Below are 22,746 nucleotides of genomic sequence, written 5' to 3'. Positions count from 1 at the left end.
GCCACATTTCATCCTCCAATCCTATTCTGGCACGTGTAAAAGTCCTCACCTACCACGATAGATTTTCATGTAAATTCATCTGAAGTGTTAGATTTCATTTGAAAATTCTCTTTCTAAAAACCATCTTGTATGTGATGTTTAGTCTTGTTTCTATCTTAAACGCGAGTTTTCAAAAAAATTGGATTTTGGTGTTTCTTTAAATTTGGTCGAAAATGTGTTGTAAACTTTTATGGTCGGTGAAGACCACACATTTTGTACCATAAAGGTAGTGTCTCCATATTTTCAAGGCGAACACGACCGCACCAAGTTTGAGGTCGTGTGTCGTGTAATTTTTCTCATGCACCTTGAGTTGACGCGAAGCGTAAGAAATGACCTTGTCTTGTTGCATACGAACACAACCAAGACCTTAATAGAAGCGTCACAAAAGACAACAAAATCGTCGTTGCCCTCAGGAAGAGCAAGGATTGGAGCATTGCAAAGCATGTCCTTAAGAGTTTGAAATGCTTCCTCTTCATCAGAACCCCATTCGTAAACTTTCCCTTTATGGGTTAGTGCGGTAAGGGGTGAAGCAATCTTCGAAAAGTTGCAGATAAAACGACGGTAATACCCTGCTAAACAATGAATGAACCTCCGTTGGAGAGGACGGGGTCACCCAATTTTTAACAGCCTCAATTTTAGCGGGATCAACGTTAATACCATTATCGTTAACGATGTGGCCCAAGAATTGAACTTGCTTTAGCCAAAATTCACATTTGGAGAACCTGTTGTAAAGTTGTTCCTTTCGTAACAAGTCGAGAATGGCACGCAAATGGTCTTTGTGCTCGGTCTCGGATTTAGAGTATATCAAGATATCGTCGATGAAAACAATCACGAACTTGTCGAGGTAGGGTTTACAAACACGATTCATAAGGTCCATGAAAACAGCAGGAGCATTAGTCAACCCAAAAGGCATAACTCGGAACTCAAAGTAACCATAACGAGTACGGAAGGCGGTCATGGGTATGTCATCATCGTGGACACGGAGTTGGTGATAACCCGAACGGAGGTCAATCCGTGAGAAACATGTGGCTCCTTGGAGTTGATCGAAAAGATTATCGATACGCGGAAGGAGATAACGGTTCTTGATAGTAAGCTTGTTGAGCTTACGATAATCGATACACATACGAAGAGTATCGTCTTTCTTCTTAACAAACAAGACGGGTGCGCCCCATGGAGATGAACTCGGGCGAATAAAACCCTTTTCTTAGAGAGTTTTTGCATCTCGGAAGGCGCGAGACGGTAAGGTGCCTTGGCTACGGGGTTTGATCCGGGTACAAGATCAATTCGGAACTCCACTTAACGAATGGGAGGGAGTCTGGAAACGTCATCGGGAGAGACTTTGGGTAAGTCACGGACAATCAGGATGTCGGAAAGTTTCTTCTCTTTACCGGATTTTGTGGTAATGTGCGATAAGAAAGCGACATACTTCTTGCGTAAGTAACGCTGGGCTTCAAGGCACGACATAAGGTTTAGTTTTGAGAAGGTTCTTTCTCCGGGAACATTTAGAATCACACCACTATCGATAGGGATTCGAATGAGTTTCTCGAGACATAAAATTTCGGCACGGTGGAGAGAGAGCCAATCAATACCAATGATATCGTCGATGCTACCCATTTGCATAAGGATAAGGTCGATAGATAACTTTTGCCCATTGAGAGTAATCGTGCAATTTCGAATGACGGAGTCAATAGTGATCGAACTACAGTTATCTATCTCTACTGTGAAGGGCTTAGATAATTTACTACGGGGCACATCAAGTATGTATTCAAAATCAAAGGAAATAAAAATCCTATCGGCTCCCGAATCAAATAGTACCGAGGCATGATGCTTATTTACTAGAAACGTACCGTTCACCACATCATTTGAGTTTCGGGCTTGATGAGCGTTTATGGTGAAAGCTTGGCCTTGAGTTCCTCGAGGTGCTTAGGTTTGAGAGGTCGAAGCTTGAGGTGTTGGAGCTTGATAGGCTTGCATGACCATGGGTTGAGCTTGAAGAGTTGGAGGAGCCATGAGTTGGGGAACTTGGGGTTGATAAGTTTGAACTTGATAGGCTTGGGAGGTGTAGCAGGGTTGTGGTGTAACATAGTCTTGGTGAACTTGGGCGAGTCGAGGACACGCATTGCGGAGGTGATTTGGGTCACCGCAATTGTAGAAAGCCCTAACGGGGTTAATGATTGGAGCATGAGGGATGGCTCGATTGGATTGGTTTGTCGGTGCAAACCGCGGTGGAGCGGCTTGCACACGAGGTGCTTCTCGACAATATTGGGTGAGGTGGCCGAATCGGTGGCAATTGGTGCACACCCGACAAGTGGCTTGGGCCGGGTGGTGGCGTTGGCAAGTGTTGCATTGCGGGCATGGACCGGAGTAGGGCTTCTTGTTTGGAGGGGCTTGTTGGGCTTGTGGTTGGGCTAAGACATAGTTTTGGGAGTTGGGTTTTCTCTTGTTCTTGCGGTAGCGGGATGAGTTGTTGTGGTTGTTATTCTTGGAGGCTTTGGGATTAGATTCCTTAGTGGGCTCAGGTATGGGCTTATCATTGGGCTTCTTAGAACTCTTCCGTGTCAAGGTCCCGACCTTAACGTGGTTCTCGGTGAGGGTACCGGCTAGGGTGATGGTATCATGGAGGGTTTGAGGGTCACGACTTAGGACTGAATCTTGGATTTGCATAGAAAAACCCGAGATGTACTTATCGATTGCACGTTCAAGGGGAGTGACCATGTGAGGGATGAGAAGGCTCAGTTCATGGAAACGATCGTTGTAGATGGTGTCATTACCACTTTCTTGTTTCAAATTCCAAAATTGCTCTTCCAACTTCCGAAGCTCATGTTTCGGGCAAAACTTCTTAAGCATGAGTTTCTTGAAGTCATCCCATGGCAAGGCCATGGCAACCTCAGCGCCAAGCGTGCGCTTCTCACCTTTCCACCAATTGAGGGCATTCTTCTTAAGCATGCTTGAGGCGTAAGTGGTTTTCTTGTCCTCGGGACATTCAAAATGGAGGAATATGCTCTCCATTTCTTCGAACCATTGGAGGAGAATGGTAGCACCGTCGATACCGATGTATTCGGGCGGGTTGGCACTCCTGAATTGTTTGAGGGGGTAAGCAAATGGGTTCGGAGTTGTGGATGATGAATAAGCATTCACAGTTTTTAATTGAGAGATGATCGTTGGGAGGGATTCCACGATGCCCTTAGCAATGCGGGACGACATGTGGCGGCCGGAGTTGCTGGTGCGACGGCTACGGTTGATGAGGCAAGAAGACATACTGTAGGTGTAGAATTCGTAAGACTCGGGTAAATATTGCAAGTGTAGAAATTGACGAAATATAGTAATCGTGCATTGAGGTTGGGATTGTGTTTGAGGTTGAGAACTTCACTACTTAGGGGAAGTTGTGCTTATACAAGTCTTGTCATTTTTTAATATTATGAAAACATATTTTAAAATGTAAATGGATTCATTTGTTGGTTAGGGCTTCATGAACCACCATGGGTCCTTCCAACAAAATGAAAAACATTAAAAACTCAAATAAAATCATTTAAAATCGAATTGAGGGGGTGTTGAGGTAGACGGTTGAAGTAATTCGGGAACCACCCGTATTTACATACTTCATCCATCCGTTCAACAAAATACAATACGGAAAAACCGAGTTTAGCCACTGATCACCGTGAATTCGGTTATAAAATTAAGGATGTAATCATCACATGACCACGTTTGATACAATGAGGGTAGTAGATTCGGGTACGTTTGGTGTGGTATGCTGTGGCCTAATAAGTTCCACATCCTTACCGAACACTCCAGGAAGGCAACCGGGTCTTGCGGTTGATTGATATTTATGCGTATTGCACTTCGTTAGGCTCGCAAGCCTTGGTGTCAAGGGTTCGGTAAACAAGTGTGTCCCTCTTACAGTTACTACATATCCGTCCCACGAATCATCCTCAAGGAGAGGGGAGTGAAAAGGCGGGATTTCTTAAGGAATTTCCCATTTTTTAAAACTCATCCTAAAGTTTTGAAAACAATTTGGAGAGTGAGGCATAGCCTCGGAATAGGTGTGTGCTTTTGTGTACAATTGTATATGATGAAAAATATAAATTGCTAAGCTATGGACAAAAATTTAAACAAGTAGGGTGCACGTATAGGGACCCTAAGCATGCTACTAGGTCGTTACGTCTAACCACCTATCTTATAGCCTTCGGCTTTGATACCAATCTGTCACACCCCAACCTACGGCAGAACATGCCACGACGCGACATTGATTGGTAGCAGAGCCACTCTTGTGCCTTTCGGGATGATATGACACGCCTCATCGAGGACGATGAGTCTAAATGGGGGTTATTTTTAACACCCTTGGCAAACACAACATTGCCCCACTCTTAGGCAAATCCCACATCGGCCGTGGACAAGAGAGATCCTTGGTTCATAAGTAAATGTCCTGCCTCTTCAATCACCAACGCGTTTTGGGCTTAGTTGGCTGTGAAGCACATGAAAACTCCACGGTTAAGCGTGCTTAGGTGGAAGTAGTACTAGGATGGGTGACCTCCTGGGAAGTCTCCGTCTGGGCAACCAAAAACCAATCCGTGAGCTCTTCGTGGGCAGAATGGGCAAAATTGGTGGTGCGAGGGGCCAGATGTTACAGTTTGAAATCGTGATCAGATCTGGAAGATGAAACCGGATTATGTTGCTGATTCAGTAGAGAAATATTGCTAGTCTTCCTAGAAAACTACTTTTTTTTAGTATAACCCTCACCTATATTTATATATATATATATATATATATGATTTTCCATATAAACCTTGTATCACCATTTTCAATAGTCAACATATATGTTTTAATATGTTTTATTATCTTTATATATTTAAATGCATACCGTATTTCTAGTTACATGGTGATCAAGTAATTGATTGTGTTTATATTTATTACGCTAAAACTTCCAAATTATAGTATATATTAATTTTAAACGTTAACAAAATACGCGCTTTAGCAGTTGTAACTTTAGTTTCTTTTATTGTAACTGGTGCTTTACAGATTGCACCTTTCGCTCCTTCTGCGGTACGTTCTATCATGGTCTTTGTACTCTTCCACGTGTTGATACACTCGTCCGTCTTCTGCGGTTGTTTTTTCCGGCGACTGGTCTTTTATCGGGCCAGATATGGGCCTTTGGGTTGGGCGTGTTAAACCCTATGTGGCGGTGGTGTACCGATCTCCATCGTTTTCGGCGCCCTGATTGGTGTTGTTGCCTGCGTCTGCTTTGTTCTGACGATGGAAGGTAACATGTTCTTTATGTGATGTTATGTTATCTGTATGATTTGGCTGCGATTGTGACATTAGACAATCAAAGTCTCCTGAGCATCTATGTTATGACTCTATTTTAAATGATGATTATGCCTTGGTTTGTGTGCGTTCATTGGAACTGTGATAAGATGCTAATGGGTGAAAACAATAATTTTAATTCTCGATATGTTGTCTGCTAAAAACCCTAATTTTTAGTTCTATGACGTTGTCTGACGTTCTCGGCGGCCATTTTTTTTGTGAGCCTTCGAAACACAGATTGGGGGGTTAACTGAATCAGATAAATTGATTTATGGCTATGATGTTGATTCGGTTTTTGGCGAGGTGACTTTTGTTGCAGCCATGATTCGGTTTTTGGCGAGGCGGCTTTTGTTGCAGCCATGATTCGGTTTTTGGCGTGGCGACTTTTGTTGTAGCCATGATTCGGTTTTTGGCGTGGCGACTTTTGTACGGTTTTGAGCTATAAAGTGTAATAATTTTTGCTCTAAAAGTTGTAGAGCTTACTGTTGTTTATTATTTCGCCACAGAAGTTATTTAAGTGCCTGCAAAAGTTCTAAAAGTAATCATAAAAATGTCCAGCTCTTAAATAGTGATCTTTTGGTTTTCAAGTGAAAGTTAGAAAAACAAATTGTGCACATCTTCAAGGCATGACTATGACAATACTTCGTATGGGTTGAAAATGTTGGATTGACCTAAAAGTCGGAACGCTCAAGGTGGTAACTTTTAGTATCCCGTCGTTCCAAGATCATGGGATGCCAACGTCGACCGATTGGTAACCTTTATATATCAATTGATCATATAGATGATATCAAATTTGTTCTTGATTCGTATTTAAATTTCAAATTCGCTCATTATTTGTTAATTTTGATCATTTGCACAACTCTGAGTTGTTCAATGACGTATGAACTACGGAACAATAGTGAAATTATCGCTTACAGATTTGCAAGAGGTTGAGGAAGCCAATAAGCAGCTAGGTCAAATGTAAGTATTTTACATTTTTACTTATAAGATCTTTAGCTTCATGTCTACAGATGACTATGAGTTAATTTTTTGTAAATGCTAGCCTCAGATCAAATAACGCCTCACTCTAATCTGTCGCCGATGTCTTTGCCAGTTACTATACTAGCTGAACTTGCCAAAATTTGCAATTCCCTAATCTCTCAATCATGTGCTCAGAATATTTGATACGTAGCTTTTCAATTTGTTTTAAGACTCTTATTAAGCTTCTTTGTAACTGATGTTAATTGCGGGTTTTTCGTGCAGTAATTGGGCTTAATGCTATAGTCAATTGAAGTTTCACAAACATGTGATTAAAGATTTTGATAAGGCTCTACAGCTTGATCATACTCTTCTTTAAGTTTATATCCTAAAAGATTTTTTCTTCTACAATTATGGATGTTTGGATTGATTCCCAGTAAAGTTACTCAGATTTAGTAAAATTTGATTATACCTGAAAAGTTACTCAGACTTCGTAAAATTAAGTAGATGATTCGTTGTAACCTCATGAGTTGATTGTAATAATTCGCATGTTATGAATGATCAATCAAATTTTCTTGGTCTTTTTATTTACTAATGTGTGTCTTGACATATATATCTAATTGTCACTTCTACATAGATGCACGTCATGTGTTTGATGAAATTCGTTTTTGTTTTTGTGTTCGGCTATGGTTTCACACGTGGGGGGTCAAAATACTAGTTTAACTTAAACTAGGTTCTATAACCCGCGCGTTGCGCGGGTTAGTCTAGATATTTCGATCTCATGGGTCGCGAAATTGTTAGAAGAACCATATTGACCAAAAAAAAGAGAGAACAAAGGAAAAATAAAACCAATTTACTCTAATCTATATATCAACATAATCGTTACAAAACAAAGAGGCTCAAAACACACAATTCCTCATGGCCATTGCCAACAAACCACACATCGCCGACTTAACAAAAAAGAAAGAAACCGGAAAAGCTCCATTGCAACCGGTGAGAACAAAGCAATTCATCATTGCCGTCGCCAACAAAGCACGGCTCAGCGGCACCACAGCTGCAACCAAAGTTGCCATGCCAAGTAGTTGGCCACCATCATCGCCAGCTAAGAGAGACAAAAAAACCATCTGAACCTTGCCATGCCACATCATTGCCGTTATAGTAAACCTACAATGGAATAATATAGCATTAGTAACTTCAACAACTATAATTAAAACATTACTTTTAGTAGTCGATAAGTGGAACCAAACATCGATTAACACCACCACTTGCTGAACTCAAAACATCATCAATCAATAAATCATTTTTACCCCTTCCTTTCAAAATCTTGGAACCTCATTCCCATTCCTTGTATCAAAACATCTAGCGGAATCCATTTCTTTTTATTCAAACACCCAAGGATCTTACCCTTACTCCCACTCCAATTGTAAATCTTTTCCTTGAGAACTCGGTTGCGTGGAATTCGAAGTGAGACCGAAAAAGGGGCTATGTATGTTGTTCAATGTTTTTGAATTGGACATATATAGTTTCGGTAAAAAACCCGAATCCATTATTTTGGGTTACTTTATATTTTCGACCAACAAATTTCAAATTCAAACCAATACACGCGAAACTGAACCAAAGTACCAAACACAAACCAAAACAAAACTGTTTTCAAAACTCCAAACCCAGTGTTCCATTTTTTGGTTCAGTTTTGAGTCCGAAACCGACTCGTGCACACTCGTAGCCTATAATAAGCAGCTATATAGAACCGTTACTAACTACATACCTTAAATGCAAGAGTTCCTCTATCTTTCTTATCCTTTATCTTGAGCGTATATAAGTTACGATTGCAATCTCAATTGAAATTTTTCAACTTCCGGTTCAAGATCAATGAAAAGCAACTTGCTATCCCCAAACGCTTGTCTTGCCTGATGTCTTGATCCAAAACCTGTTTGTATCCCAACACATGTAATCATATTATTATAACTAATAACTTATTGTACTTGATTCCAAAACAGAACAGTTTCGACCTCAAATAAAGCAATCTGTGTATCCTTATCCTGTGCAATCAACTCAAGTGCATGATTCCAAACGGGATTAGAGTTGTTATTAATAACCTTTGTTTTGAACTTTTCTAGTATGGATGATGTTAAAGAAGTAGTTATGTTAATTATTAAGGTTATCATTCGTCTAGTAGTTTCAGTAGAACTTAGTTACCGCTTTGTGTGTTAAAGTTCATGAAAGTTGTACAACAAAATCAGCCACAGGGTACAATAGTTATAGCTTAAGTTGTCTTTTAATATATGTATAAATATGTGTTAAGTTGAAAGTTATATATATACTACGTATTTTGACCCTCCATGTTGTCGGGGCAATCAAATAAAGATAACCATTTTAGATCAGACACATTCAGGCAAACCAATTTGGTAGTAGATAAAGAGAATCCATATAGTCATCCATTCTTGAATCCTAATGATGACTTGCAAGCAAAAAGTCAGATTATAAGTACATAACGACAATGGCAAAAAGAAATTAACTTGTTGCAGTATCATAAAGCAAAGAAATTAACTTGCTGTAGTATCAAAAAGCAAAGAAATTAACTTGTTGTAGTATCATAAAGCAATTAGTACGTGCAGCCTCTGTTTAGTTGAAGGTGTACTTGCATGAAAATAACGATTTAAATCCAGCAAATCGATTAAACCGAGTGGTCAATTAACAACAACAACAACAGAAGATCATCCATAGACTCAGATACACTATCATCATAGTCCTTGTAACCAAACCGACTCATAAGTCATCACTACTAACAAAAATATTTAAAATCTATAGAAACATTTACAAAGGATTTAAACAACAAATGTGTGCTAAAACTGTAACAGATAATATATAATTAAAACAGCAACCACGATGTCCTGGCTACCGGTTCCAGATCAAAACCCGACAAAAATAGATGGTCATCATCGTAGGCTTAAATACATGATCATCATTGCCGCTAGCAACCAAACCAATCAAACGGTGACTGTTAAGCCGTTTAAACGATAGACCACATAGCAACCAAACCGAACAAACTTAAAGCCTTTGGCCAGTCAACGGAAAAGGCAACTCCCACCATGACGCCACCGCCACCAAGGTTTCCCAAGCGGAATCCGGCAACGATAGGTGAGGGGTTAACTATTGGTTGCCTCTCCGTCCTTGTTCAACTCAATTTCTGTTGTCCGATTAAATGTCACCATTTTAGGCGACAGAGGTTGTGCACAATCAAACTTAAAACCTCATTATATTGTAGGCTAAGGTTCAAACAGGTGTAAATGTTTGGTCAAATTAGGCATGAAAAATTAATCCTACCACGATGAGAAAAATGCAATCACCAATCAATTCGACCGGCACCCCGCACCAGCAGTCAACTACCTAAGCACTGAACAACCATACAACCTCCAACCACCACTCTGGTGGCTCCAGGGCTCCGAATCGGAATCCGGCAAGGCGGGTCCGTAAAAGGAAAATACACAGGCCACTTAGGGGTCATTACCACAAAGACAAAGCCGGCCACGGTCATGAAACCACGACACCATCACCGTCCGGCGGCAGTTTTTCGAGTTAGAAAATGATAAAGTTACCTTACAGTTTGCAGGGTTAGTAAGCTATAGAAGCATGAAACATCTCCAAAAGATCATACACTTTCTTAAATCAGCTCACAAATTGCTTGGACAATGTTTCTATGCAGCTCTCAACCAATAAATACTGCACCAAATCAAAGATAAAGGAAACACGATAGGAGATTATACTATTATCAAGCATGAAAATCAGTTCACCGTTAATCAGATTCAAATCAAAAATTCGTCAGATTTATGCATCCAACCTCACCAAACAAAAGTCCAGATCTAAATCTACAGTAGAGACTCCATCATCGCCATCGCCTAGGATTTCAAAATGGAACTCGGCAACAGTGACAACATCACCATCGCCGGGGTTTCCAAAACTGAATCCGACAACAAACGAATCGGAGCGGCGATAGTCGTAATCAATGACCGTCTTACATCCGCCACCAGCATACATCTCTCGAACAATACACAGTGAAGCCGCCGGTGAGATTGTGAAATAAAGAAATCATAGCGGTGGTATGCGTTGATCGTACCTTGACCACCGCTACCTAGGGTTTCGTAACACAAACCGGCAACAGTAGGTTAGGTTGAAGACGATGATACCGGAGAAGAGATGTAAAGTTAAGGGCAATCACCGTCTTACCTCTTCCGCCGCCTAGGATTCCAAAACGGAACCGGCAACTGCCACCGCCGCTACCTAGACGGCCTAAAATGGCCGCCGGCAACAACGGTTTGCCAGTACCAACGTCGGTGAAGAAACACTAAAAGACCCCGCAAGATTAAGGATAATCTTAGGGTTAAGTAGATGTTTCCCACGAGGGTTAGCTCCAGCAAAGATGGTTATTCTTCTCGACCTGCAAAACAGGCACCGTGAGCTCGTCACTGAGAAGGGGGGGGGGGGGTTCCTCCTTGTGACCACCCTCCGGCGTGAGAATCAGACTAGATTGCTCTGAATATAAGTGTATATCGAGAGAAATAGCTAGAGAGAAGATAAGATGATGATACCGTTCCAAGGTGTTGGAGTATTTATAGCCGAAGATAGGTTTCCAAGTAGGTACGGCCAGCTGTATAATATCCTTTTCCACCAACTACGGGCAATGTTCGTACCACGATGGGAGTTGGTGGGTAGGCAGCGGCTGATAGTGACATTTTGTACTGGAGCGTGCTGCTCCTCGTATTATTGTCGGTGAGCTGTCACCCTGTGATTGGTTCATGGGTTGCTTTTGCCAGATCTTGTCTATTTGTCCATACATTGGTAGGTATAGTACAAAAGATCTTCTAGAAGCGTACGGACTGGCTCTTTTGGGCGGGAATGTTCCCGCCCTGCTCATTCCTTCTTCAGGTGACATTACTGAAGTATAAGAGTTATTGCCTTATGCGTGTAGCCATACTGTTAGTGCGGGTAGCCCTCCTTGGCTTGTATCTGCAGCTGCGGGAACAGGCAGGGTACTTTACCGAGGGAGGCTTTCTGCGGGAACAGCTGGCTTACTGCGTGTAAGGTCTTCATCTCTCTGAGCATGGTGGGTCCTGCGGATCCAGTTGGTCTTTGCGCAGACGTCCCTCTTCAAGGTGAGTCTTGCGGGTCCAACATGGCTTTGATGGGACCTACCTCTCCAAGTCCCCCCAGTCCATTGTTTTTCTCATGAATTGTTAGAGGGGAACTTTTGGACTTTAAGCAAGGGGTTTTGAAAAGGGTTTTTCGTTTTTTAAGGTTTTCCGTGGGGATTCTTCCCGCAGTTTTCCTAATGTCACTTGCAGAAATTCCCGACTTTTCTGCCTGATCTTTGGGTATGATGCGGGTAGGTGTGTAACCTCCTCGCAAGTCGGGAGCGTTGAGTTTCACTTGTGTAGATTCTCCACGAGGTTTTGGTAGTTTGACATAGTGATCAGTTATGTTAAACAACCAATTCCACCTTGAAGCTTCAAACAATCTAGTTCTCAACGTTCCCGCCATGCGGCGGTGCTATTTCTCTTTCCGCAAGCATGGCCCAAAAGATCCTTCTTGGTTTCAATTCCCTGCAGGTGCTAAGTATGTGAAGGGTTTCGCCTTGACACTGTACCCGCACTTGTCTTACGGTTTCTTGTTTTCCAAGGTAAGGGGGGTATATTCCCTCTTATTTTTGAATCTTTTTGGAATTCGGAGAGTTGGTGAAAGGATAAGGGCAGTCCAAACGGTTGAAGGGACGTTGGCGTCTTCTGACGGTTTCAGGACGTGCAGGAAGTTATGACGACGTGACAGCAAGTGGTCAACCAGGACGCTTTTTCAGGCGCGTGGGCGCGAGTTTCATGTCACGCGCCATTCCGACACCTGTTGCCAGCTTGCTTTATCCACACGTGTCGCAGTTTCATTGCACCTGCGCTCTCTCTCTCCTCCGCATTAAATTCATCGCATTCATTGCGATGAGTATATAAGGGGGGAGAGGGTGTATCTCATCCCATACCTTCACTTCACTCTTCTTTTCCTTTTAAGCGATTTCCGGCGAATACTCATCTTTTCCGGCGAGCATTCTCCTGAAACCGCTTTCTTTAACATTTAAAGAATGTCTTCTTCTACTCATGATCCTGAGGTTAACGTCAAGGAGTAAACGTTTACCTCGAGAACCCGACGTCTACGTCCGATAAGGATGATAAGAGTACTGCTGGCGAGTGCCAGTGTACTCTTTCTGTCGATGTATACCATTACATCGTCAAGAAGTTCATGCTGGAGCCGTATGAGCCAGAGTTTCCGGAGCCCAACAAGACGGTGTACGATGCCCATAAGGGCAAGATAGGGGTTTACGCTTCGTTCTTCCTATATAGGAATCTAAGATTCCCATTAACGAAGTTCGTGTACCGTGTTATGGAGAAACACGGTGTTCATTTGACGGAGGTGCACCCAATGGCGATTGCTAAAGTTTGCCATTTCGAATGGGTGTGCCGTATTTTGGACATCGAGCCCCGCGTCGACCGTCTGATGACCTTCTACACCTGGAGGTGCATCCAGGGCTGGTATACCCTTGTTACTCGGATCAATGGGTTGAAAATCTGCGCTACTGAGCGTAGTCTTCGTTCTTGGAAGCGGGAGTTTTTCTACCTCTCCGCTCGCGTCGTCGCCATCGCGATGACGTTCAAGAATGGGAGGGCACTCCCTAACCTTCACGCCTCCAATTACCAGGAGACGGAATGGTTCGCCAAGATCTCCCAGATCCAGACTCCAGTTTATCGCTTCGCGGAGTCTGGGATGGTGATGCTTGGGATGAGCCGCGTGTGGAAGGATGCCGGTTCTGGGACGCCGCAAATACCCATCGTCCTTGAATACGGTTTGAACTATATTCCTTACGGTATGCTTTGTCTTTTGTGTTGGTTTAGGATTTTCTTCTAACATTATCTTTTTTATTTCAGAGGGGAACGACTTACAATCGCTCTTGCATCCGCGGGAGACTGGTGGTCCCGCACGGTTGGGTACTCGTGATCTCGATGAGAACGAGTTGCCCATTTTGGAGCAGACGGCGGATAGATTCGTAGAGGTCTACCCGCCGGGCCACGAAATTTTAAGCGCCACTCGGCCAGGTAAGGAGTTCTTTAATCCTCATCCTCTCCATGCTCAAACTTCTGCTAGAATTCCTCTGATTTTGTCATCTTCTGATGAGGGATCCGCAGATGGGCCTTTCTTTGTGAGGAAGAAGAAGGCTGCTGGCGTGAAGGGCAAGGCGAAGGTTGCTTCCGTCGTCGACCTGGGGAATCAGTCTGATTCCGAGACTGAAAGTGAGGAGGCGGCGGGGAACCTTGGTGGTGGTGACGAGACCATTATCTCAGAGGTTGAGACAACGGCTGTCACTTCCGAGCCACCAAGCGTTGCGAAGGTGACTGGCGCGAAGAGGCCAGTTTCATCGGGTCTATCTCCGCCTGTCAGGTCTTTCAGGATCAAGAAAGCCAGTAAGTATATTTTTTGTGTACCTTTCCGCATTTCCTTCCGCCTTTGTTTTTAATATCTTTTGTTTTTCTTCATGCAGGAGTGGACTTATCCGCTTTCGAGAGCGGTGCGGGAGGAAGCGGTTCAGGACCCACGACGATAGGTTTGGTCAACCTATCTGAGGCGATGACCCAGGTGGCTGCGCCTGTTTCTGGTGCTGGTTCAGTTGCTCATACTGTTGAAGCAACTGTTCCAGTTATGACGTCATCTCCGCCGGCCGTCAGTGCCATCTTTACTACATCCTTCACCGGACCGGCGGTGACTTTTTCCGCGAGCTCATCTGCGGCGGCTACCACGGTTATGAGTTCATCTCAAATGAGTTCATCTCCGATGGTCTCTACCTTAATGGCTTCTGCATTGTCACATTCGGCGTCAGCGACTACCTCTGTTGGGGCCAGTTCTTCAGGTATGTTTAGAGTTGGGACCTCTAGACTTACCTCTGTTGATGAGGGAGTCCAACCTTTGCCTCCTTCCCATCTCCTTGAATTCTTGGATGGATATCCTTTAGGTTCAGGTGATGGGTTTAGCGGCTATCGGCCTGTTATCGACCCTACAGGTGCGTGGGGTTACTTTGGCCTGTTATTCCTCCTGATTCATTTTTTCTTAACTGTTTTTTGTTGCAGTTTCAGATTCCAATGAGGTCTATGCGCTAAGGTGGAATATCCGCCAAGGCACAACTCTCAGGACGGCTGCAGACTGCGTCGACTGGGCACGCCATGCCGCTCCAAGCGGTGCACTGGGGGAGGCTATGGCTAGCTACTAGGAGGGCAGGTTGTCCAACGAGCTTCGAATTCTTCTCGCCCGGATGCAGCCGCGTGTCGAGTTACTTTGTCGTGAAAACGACAAGTTAAAGACTGCGCGTAGCCTGGAGATGGTTCAGGTGCGATCGCCGCGGGAGGAGAACAAGAAGCTTGCCGCCACCGCTGCTGAAAAAGAAAAGGCCTTCAAGGACCTTGAGGCCGAGATCCAAGCCAGGCATGAGGCCCGTTCCAAGGCTACTCAAGCTGTTAACGAACAGCTTAGGTTAGCCAAGGAAACTGCGTGTAATGCGACCGAAAGGGCCACCAAAGCTGAAGCCGTTGCTGAGCCTCTGCGCGCTGAGAATGAAGAGCTTAAAGCCAAACTGGAGAAGCTTCAGCAGGCTCATGAGGCTTTGGCTTTAGAGTATGCCAAGAAGCTACAGGAGCTCTTGGATCAGAGGGCTGTGCTTGATCGCACTGAGCGCAAGCTTAAAGGCGTTGAAGAGGCTGCTGCCAATGACGTGTTGCTTGCCAACCTCAACAAGAATGAAGCAGAACGCGCCCGCGATCAAGCTCAAGCTACCCTTCAAGAAGCTCTATCCAATAAGGATTGGCTTCTACGAGAAGCGTTGCCACAGGTACGCATAGCTCCATAATTTCTTTGCTTTGCGCTTTTCTTTATACTTAGAAGTTTTTTATATATATTTTTTATTGTAGATTGTGCATCGGATATTCGCGAACACATCCTATGATGATGCCATGAGCGCAACCCTCAACACTTCTCATGAGGATGGGGAGAAGGCTGGTTTATTGCTTGGTCTAGGATTTGCAGAGAAAGGCATCCCGCCTTCTAATTTTCCTTTACACGATGTTGATACTGAAGCTGCCTATGACCAAGCTGTGAACCAGTATGCTGCCTTCCCGCATCCGGTTGTGGAGAAGGTGAATGAAGTTGCTGCTGCTGATGACGGGCTAGCTGTTCTCAAAGCTTTCCTCGAACCGCCGCAGCCGACTGATGGTGCGGGTTCAAGTGGGTTTGGAGGGAGTGGTCCCGAAGCTTGAATCTTGAGATTCCTTCCAACCGTTAGGATAGATTTGTATTTTTTGTAGGCCGGTAGATACCTAGCCATTGTGTAATGTTTGAACAACTTTTATTGTGAATATAAATGTTTTGTTAACGCCTTGCCTTGTAAACATTATATGATTTGCTCATGCATATTTTAGTTTAACTTAGCAATTTTCTAAGTGTTTTGAATAAGTTAACCTTTCAACGTGTGTTAGATAATAGGTTAATGTTCTGTTTCCTCTATCATGATTGTGAGGGTAGGACCGTCACTTTCACTTAGTAGGATGACCAAACTTTATCTATATCTGACCTGCGTGAAGGTTTTCCTCATCTTCCCCTTAGAAATATTTACTGTTTTTGTGTTTATGCGGGTTGTGCCGCTTTCCACACGCAACGACTTACTTCCTCCCTCACTTATTTATGCGGTGAATACCGGCATATCAGTGTGGTCAGTTCATAAGTATAAAGGTAAGGCTATCAACACAATTTGATAAGAAGAATCATTTCCATTAGAAGTGGCTCTAGGCCTTTTCTTTTCAAGTTTGGAATTGATCTACATGTAACATCTGCGTAATTGAGCTCCATTCCATGTTCTTGGGATGGGGGTGCCATCGAGCCTTTCGAGCCAGTATGCGCCCTTTCCCAAAACTTCTTTAATAATGTATGGCCCTTCCCAGACCGGGGTCAGCTTTCCTGAGCGCTCTTGGTTCGAAGCCTCGTTGTTACGCAGTATGTAGTCTCCGACATTGAAGTTGCAGAGTTTCACCCGCGTGTTGTAGTACTTTTGCATTTGTCGCTTGTAGTTCTCTTCACGCGCTGCGGCTAGGTCTCTGCGCTCTTCGGTTAGCATAAGGTCTAACCGTCTTTCCGCATCATTGTCTTCTGGTTGAGTTATGACTCTTGGTGAGGGTAGACCAATCTCGACTGGAACCATGTCTTCAGTGCCATAGGTGAGGCTGAACGGATTCTTGCCCGTGCTTGCTTTTTTCAGCGTTCTGTTTGCCCAAAGGACATGTGGAACTTCGTGCACCCAGCCGGATCTATGCTCCAAGAGTCTTTTCTTTATGCCGTTGACGATGCTCTTGTTTGCTTTTTCCACCTCACCATTACCCTGCGGGTGTGCCACTGAGGTAAAGGTGTGGGTGATTTGAAGCTCTTTCAGCCACTTTTGTAGCTTCTGGTCAGCAAAGTTGGTGCCGTTATCGCTCACCAAATTCCGTGGAAGTCCAAAACGACAAATAATAAATTTCCAAATAAATTTTTTGATATGTTTTTTGCGGTTGTTTGGGCTAAGGTTTTTGCTTCTATCCACTTGGTGAAGTAGTCGATGGCTACCACTAGGAACTAAACGTTCCCTGCTGCTGTGGGAAATGGGCCTGTCACATCGATGGCCCACTTCTGGAATGGCCATGAAGAACTGACTGGAACAAGTTCGTTCTTCGGGCGATGCGTGTTGGGTGCGTAAAGCTGGCAGGACCTACATTTTCTGATGTAGGCCAGCGCATCTGTGTGCATCCCCGGCCAAAAGTATCCCGCGTTGTTTAGCTTAGCTACAACTGCGCGTGGACCTGCGTGTACTCCACAGATGCCTTCGTGTACTTCCCTTAGGAGGTAGTCGGCATCTTGGTCGTCAACGCATCTGAGGAGTGGGCCAAGAAAGTTACGCTTGTAAAGTATGACATCAACAAGTTGATAGTTCAGTGATTTACAGCGTATCTTTCTTGCCTGTGTCTTCGACTCTGGTAGTATACCCGCTGCAAGGTAATTTATGATTGGTGTCATCCATGTTTCCGTGCCGGTTTGGATGACACAAATTTCCTTGTGCGGGACTGATGGTGCTCCAAGAAGTTCAACGCGGATGTCCTTTCCAAATGGGTGAAGGCTAACGATGCAAGCTTGCTTAACGCATCCGCAGATTTGTTTCCGCTTCGCTTGATGTGCACAACTTTGCAATCGTTAAAATCGCGCATAAGGGTTTTGGCTTGCGCAAGGTACAGGGCCATTATGTCATTCACGGCCGTGTACGTCCCGTTTATCTGGTTGGCTACTAGCATGGAGTCCACGTGGGCTTCCAAGTTTTTCACTCCCATCTTACGCGCAATTCTTAATCCGGCCAAGAATGCTTCGTACTCCGCTTCATTGTTCGTACTTGGGAAATCAAGCCGAATAGCGTAAGTGTATTCTTGGCCTGCCGGGTTAATTAGTTTCAACCCTGCGCCTGAACCTCCGTTGTTGGCTGCTCCATCAGTATAGAGTCGCCAGACATCGTTAATGTCTTGTGCCAGAGAGGGTTGAGCCTCTTCCTGGCACTCTTTTTCCCGCGATGCGGGGACTTCCGCAATAAAGTCGGCCAAGACCTGGCCTTTTATGGCTGGTCTTGGCTTGTACTTTATCGCGTATTCCCCCAACTCAATTGCCCATTTGGCTAGGCGTCCCGACAACTCGGGTTTGCCTAGAACGTTTGCAAGTTTGAAGTTGGTGAGAATGGTGATTGGGTGACCTTGGAAATATCGTCTTAGCCTGCGTGAAGCCTGTACAAGTGCTAAGACTAATTTTTCCAGGGTAGAGTACCGGGTTTCCACGTCCGTTAAGACGCGGCTTACATAGTAGATGGGCATCTGGATGCCTTTTCATTCTACTAGTAAAACTGCCCCGGTTGCTCTGTCTGTGGCGGAGAGGTAGAGAATTAATTCCTCCCCCACTTCTGGTGCTGTGAGCGTTGGGAGTTCGATCAAGCGTGACCGAATCTCTTGAAAAGCTGCTTCCGCTTCTGGTGTCCAGCAGAAGTGCATTTTCTTCAAGCAATTTCTCAATGTTGACACGAATGGGAACGACCTATCCGCATGGTTTGCCAAAAAGCGGTTAAGTGCGACTAGTCGTCCATTCAGTGTCTGAGCCTGTTTGATGGTAGTAGGTGATTCCATTTTCATAATTGCTTCGACCTTTTCAGGGTTCGCTCTGAAGCTATCTTTGGTAACGATGACTCCTAAGAACTTCCCTTCTTCCATCCCAAAGGAACACTTGCTCGGGTTGAGCTTCATGTTTATTTTTCTGAGCGTGTTGAAAGTTTCTTCGATGTCTGTCAACATCGCCTCTGGCTCAAGGCTTTTGATGACCAAGTCATCCATGTAAACTTCTAAGTTCCTCCCGATTTGGGCATGGAACTCTTTGTCCATCAGGCGTTGGTACGTGGACCCAGCATTCTTAAGTCCGAATGGCATCATTTGGTAACAAAATGTGCCATCGGGCGTCCGAAATACGGTTTTGTCCTGATCGTCAACGGTCATGTGGATTTGATGGTATCCCTTATACGCATCAAGGAAGCATTTAAGGCGAAACGATGCTAACGAATCTACCTTAAGGTCAATTTCGGGTAACGGGTAACAATCCTTGGGGCATGCTTTGTTTAGGTCTTTAAAATCTATGCACATGCGCCATGTTTGTTGGATTTCGGTACCATGACGGGATTTGCAACCCATGTTTGATATTTACTAACGCGTACGATGCCTGCGTCAAGGAGTTCCTTGACTTGGGTTCTACACGCGTTAGCCTGTTCCGCACCCATTACGCGACGCTTTTGTATGACCGGCGTAAAAGCCGGGTCACACTTGAGCTTATATTCTGCCTTACTTCGGGGTGCACCAGTCATGTCAGCTAGTGTCCACGCGAAGATGTCAGCATTTTTTTGCAATAAGCGTTTGAGTAAGGTGCGCGTGGGATTAGTGATCGTTGGGCCAATGGTAATGGCCTGGTCAGGGTACTTGCCATTGAAGGCCCATTCTTCCGGCTCGGTAATGGTTGGTTTAGCCATCTTTGGTTTGGGTTTAGATGAGACAGATGCGATGCATACCTGGGGAATACCCGTGATCATCGCGACACCCTCAGCTGTTGGCTATCCCATCATCCCATGGACCGAAGACACCACGACATTAAATCTTGCCATCCCATCTCTCCTGAAGAGAATGTCGTATGTGTGGTGTGGCTTCCTCATTACGACGAAGTCCACGTCTTCTGTGCGGGAGTACTTCCCATCCGTGAGAGTGACGGGGAAAGATAAGATACCCAAGGGGGTGTTTGTGCTGCCATCGAACCCTTCCATCGAGGCGTAAACCGTTTCTAGGCGTTCTTTGTCTTCGTCGTCTAGCTTGTCGAAGAACTGCCTGTACATAACTGTTGACGAAGCGCCGTTATCCGCAAGAGTGCGGGAGGTGATGTAGTGTCCCAGCTGGCCTTTGATGACTATGGGGCCTTCTTTGTTGGGTCCTCCTGGCACACGCGGGAAGCGCACTTCAGCTTCCTTCCACACACTTGGCTCTGTTGTTCGTCGTTTTCTTCCTCTGACGTTGCCATGAACCATGTGAATGCTGATGTCGACGGGCTTTCGTCCATTGCCCTTGTACCGATTGTCATTCATCCCTCCGTTCTTGATTGACGCCACGAGGTGTGGCCTTTTGTCCCGTGGAAGTCACAGGATTTGCTCTGATCAGCGTTATGACGCTGTCGGATTATCGGAGCCTTTGGCCATGGGAGTTTCTCGGTGGCAAATATCTCGGTGACGCTTTTGGTGAGTGGCGTCCATCTGGGATTCCGGTTTGACGAGTGCGTGTTGTCCCTTCCGCCTAATAGAGGGCGAGAGCTGGATGAGGTGTCAAAGTTTATCATTGACTGCCAAATACCAAGCTTCCTCTTTTTATTTTGTCGGGCGGTACGGACGTTATTTTCTCTTGTCCTCTGCGTGTAGAGGTTTGTGCTCTGGGGAAGATTTCTACCCAGTTGCTTCTCCGTCTCGGCGAAGCGTTTAGCTGCCGTCATGATGGCATCCCACGTGGATGGCATGCCATCTTTACCCGTCAACGTGCGGATGAGCTCTGGGTACTCAGCGCCCTGGATGAAAGCGGCGCGAACAAGATCTTCGCTAATGGTGCCCAGACTTAGCTTCTTTGAGTTGAAGCGAGTGATGAAGTTTAGCAAAGATTCGTCTTCCTCTCGGACGCAGTTGAGGATCGTCCACTGCTCTTCAGTATATTTCTTTGTTGACTGAAGTGCTGGAAGTCTGCCCAATCATAGATGTGGTGGACCGGTAGACGATCAAACCACGCTCTGGCTGCCCCGACAAGCGTCATTTGGAACATGTAACACCACGTGGGTTCCGTCCAATTGCTGACGGTTGCCCCGCAATAAATCTATTCAGGTGATCGTCCAGGTCAGATATGCCATCGTAAGTGCCTATGTTGGACATCTGTTTGGCACTCTTTGGAGCGATTGCTTCCGCAATGTCCCTTGCGAATTTGGACGTTCCCGCATTCGCAACAGTTGGTCTGAAAGTTTTGGAGAAGTCACATGGGTTTCCCCCCGTGTTTTTTGGTTTGAAGGTTTCCTCGAAATTTCTCTTCGAGTGGAAGTCTTCTTTACGCTTCCCTTTCGCCTTATGACGAGGATTTGCGTCACTGTCAGATTCTTCCCAATCTTCATCATCCACATACTCGCAATCATTGCTCATGTTGAGCTGTTGTCGAATGCTTCCGAATTCGTCATTGGCCTGTTGGAGTGAACGTAAACGTTCATCCAACTCGGCTTGGAATTCTTTCTGACGTGCTTCCGCCCAAGCTTTAACTTGTTCTAGTGTTTGGCGGGGAAGCCTCGTCTGCTGTTTCTCCAACTGGGTATCAATGAATCCTAGGGGAGGATTATTTACTGCACTTGCCCCGGCTTGGGTAACCGGGGTAGTGTTTGTAAAAATCGTGTATTCACCGGTGTTTCCCCCAGTAGCTGGGGTTGTGGTTACCGGAGTTTCTTGGTCACTCAGTGGCTTTGGCATCGGAGTAACCCTAACCATCTTTCCAGAAGTTTGAAAAAACTGAGAAAAAAGATGAATAAGTTCTAGCTTAATGCACGGATGACGCCAATGAAGAAACACTAAAAGACCCCGGCAGATTAAGGATAATCTTAGGGTTAAGTAGATGTTTCCCACGAGGGTTAGGTCCAGCAAAGATGGTTATTCTTCTCGACCTGCAAAACAGACACTGTGAGCTCGTCACTGAGAAGGGGGGGGGGGGTTCCTCCTTGTGACCACCCTCCGGCGTGAGAATCAGACTATATTGCTCTGAATATAAGTGTATATCAAGAGAAATAGCTAGAGAGAAGATAAGACGATGATACCGTTCCAAGGTGTTGGAGTATTTATAGCCGAAGGTAAGTTTCCAAGCAGGTACGGCCAGCTGTATAATATTCCTTTTCCACCAACTACGGGCTATGTTCGTGCCACGATGGGAGTTGGTGGGTAGGCAGCGGCTGATAGTGACATTTTGTACTGGAGCGTGCTGCTCCTCGTACTATTGTCGGTGAGCTGTCCCCCTGTGATTGGTTCATGGGTTGCTTTTGCCAGATCTTGTCTATTTGTCCATACCTTGGTAGGTATAGTACAAAAGATCTTCTAGAAGCGTACGGACTGGCTCTTTTGGGCGGGAATGTTCCCGCCCTGCTCATTCCTTCTTCAGGTGACATTACTGAAGTATAAGAGTTAGTGCCTTATGCATGTAGCCTTACTGTTAGTGCGGGTAGCCCTCATTGGCTTGTATCTGCAGCTGCGGGAACAGGCAGGGTACTTTACCAAGGGAGGCTTTCCTGCGGGAACAGCTGGCTTACTGCGTGTAAGGTCTTCATCTCTCTGAGCTTGGTGGGTCCTGCGGATCCAGTTGGTCTTTGCCCAAACGTCCCTCTTCAAGGTGAGTCTTGCGGGTCCAACATGGCTTTGCTGGGACCTACCTCTTCAGTCGGCCTTCGCCATAGACAGAAAGAAAGCATTGTAGGCCAGAGTTTTTGGCATTGGCAGATGAAATAGGAGAGAGAGATGGTAACGTCGGTTGCAAAGGATGAAGTTAATATGACTCAGCTTGTGATGTAAGACAAAATCATGTTGCGGACGACATGTGTAAATGAACATACCTACATGTAACTCATAGAACGTGCAAGAGCATCACAAATAGAAAAATTTATATGGGTTGTTCTTGTGTGCCATATGACATATGGCCCACCCAAAATACATTATCTCTCATTTCCTATCTTTTCTCTTTCCTTCTTTTCATCTCATAAACAAATTCTTATAGATTC

At 44.9% G+C, this 22,746-nt stretch overlaps 1 long non-coding RNA gene across 2 annotated transcripts; it reads right to left on the bottom strand.

Moving 5' to 3' along the window:
* Nucleotides 1-8,635: 8,635 nt before the first annotated feature.
* On the bottom strand, nt 8,636-9,709 carry LOC143593820 (uncharacterized). 2 transcript variants are annotated; one of them, XR_013146202.1, is made up of 2 exons: nt 8,878-9,709; nt 8,636-8,755 (listed from the first exon to the last, which is right to left on the bottom strand). It is a non-coding gene; the product is annotated as an uncharacterized LOC143593820 (long non-coding RNA). The 2 variants fall into 2 exon arrangements; XR_013146201.1 differs by having other exon boundaries at nt 8,911-9,709.
* Between the last annotated feature and the right edge of the window lie 13,037 nt (nt 9,710-22,746).

The sequence above is a fragment of the Bidens hawaiensis genome, unplaced genomic scaffold (genome assembly GCF_021521415.1).
Source record: "Bidens hawaiensis isolate Kalapana, Puna unplaced genomic scaffold, B.hawaiensis_p1.1 tig00042835_1, whole genome shotgun sequence".
Taxonomy (NCBI): Eukaryota; Viridiplantae; Streptophyta; class Magnoliopsida; order Asterales; family Asteraceae; genus Bidens; species Bidens hawaiensis.
Note: the sequence above shows the minus strand (reverse complement) of the source record. Positions and strands in the feature narration are given on the sequence as shown.